The sequence below is a fragment of the Hermetia illucens genome, chromosome 4, assembly GCF_905115235.1.
Source record: "Hermetia illucens chromosome 4, iHerIll2.2.curated.20191125, whole genome shotgun sequence".
Lineage (NCBI taxonomy): Eukaryota > Metazoa > Arthropoda > Insecta > Diptera > Stratiomyidae > Hermetia > Hermetia illucens.
Genome location: NC_051852.1, coordinates 121608085 through 121609712, shown reverse-complemented (window position 1 = coordinate 121609712; position 1628 = coordinate 121608085). Strand labels below are relative to the sequence as shown.

The following is a 1628-nucleotide window of genomic DNA, read 5'->3' as shown; positions in this document are numbered from 1 at the left end:
ATTCTGTGGGAGTAAGTTGCTCTCCATTTGGTTCCAACATCAAGTGGATGTCGTCTTGGGATCCCCCCAGGACATATATTCCCCAGTCATTTATTTCATAGTAGCTCCTCCATCCTCTATCTTCTACCTTAGCAAAATTGGGAAGTTTGGCAATGTTGCCAGAGTTAAATTATAAACTTTTTTTTACTATAATTTATAATTCATTTATCTAGTAAGTCACGAAAAACTACTCCGTCGTTGAAACAAATTCCTCCTTCATTTTAATTTTTTTGATTCTCGGTGAGCAATCTTATTTAAATTTGGTCTTATTTGGGCCATAAATTTTCAAATTTTCTTTTCAGGTTGTAATTTCTCGCATACCCAAATTCTAAGTGTGGTATTTTTATTCATATCCTGTTTTTTAAACATTACTACAATTTCACACCAGAACATTAGATATTTAATGATTTAAGGCAGAATAGTAGTATTATTAAAGCTAAGGTTTTTATTGTCTTATTTTAGTGGTGAGTATGAATTAATTGAAACATTATTTATCATATTGAAGTTCGGACATTAATTTTACTTTTTCCACATTCATATTGTGGATTTTTGAGGCCTTTTTCTCTTAGTGACTGACAGTTCGTGCAACTGGTTATGCTTTGTATTTTGAAAAGTGCATACGAGTATGATTTGAATTATTTCTTTATTTGCAGCATCTCTACATTTGGCTTGCCGTTAATCTATTGTTTAGTGGAGTTTTAGTTCGCGAGAATGTTCTCAGCACTTAGTGAGCAGATAATACCAACGAAATTTTTGACAGCTGCAATGCCGAATCAGCGATCAAAAAATTCAATTGATGCCTTATTGCGGGAGTTAGAGGACGTGAAGGAGAGAGGAAAGGAAACCAGTTATGAAGAGGATGAAGATGATTTCTTTGAAATTCTCCACAATGGAAGGATGAAGGAAGCCAGGAGGAGAACCACGGCCCTTCAAGAGCAGCTAAAACGGGCGAAAGATCATTACAATACGATCTTTAGAGCTTATTCAAAATTGTTTGCCGACGCTGAGTTTGGGAGTGTTGCAGGCGGAGGTGACAGTTTGTTGAATGCTCGCATTGGCAAATTCTAATTGCGATGACACTAAAAAGTGGAAAAACTTGTAAAATACTGCTTCGTAATTAGAGAGAGCAAACAATGTCTTATTGTTTAAATAATATCATAAACAATGAATATCCTGATTAATTGGAAAACATATGATCATCTTGAAGCCTGTGTGGTACCTGAATTCCCTCGAACGTAAACGTCTCCACTAAACTATGGGAGATTAAATTATGGAAAATTTATGTATATTTCAAGGTTGACATTTAGAGTTTTATAATAAAGTGAAAATAATTTAAAAAGTTTTTTGGAAGTTCCTGATACTTCAAAGTATGTAAATGGGAAATTCCTCGTCACAGGATTACTTGTTGCTGCTTCGTTAATTTTTACAATTAGAGTCCGCAGAACTGTACCTCAAGGTGAAAATTTGTCGACTGGTATCATTCGAGGTTGGCTCCTCCGAAGTGTCCATCGATTTTCGCTTGTTCGCCTCTTTGCTTGTCAATTTAGGGGAGGGGAAACCAGTAACTCGAATCACATGAGTGTAAGCAA

The 1628-nt window shown here is 35.4% G+C and overlaps 1 long non-coding RNA gene across 1 annotated transcript; it reads left to right on the top strand.

Moving 5' to 3' along the window:
* Positions 1-201: 201 nt before the first annotated feature.
* On the top strand, positions 202-1119 carry LOC119654965. Its single transcript, XR_005249867.1, has 3 exons — positions 202-279; positions 342-503; positions 693-1119. It is a non-coding gene; the product is annotated as an uncharacterized LOC119654965 (long non-coding RNA).
* Positions 1120-1628: the final 509 nt, after the last annotated feature.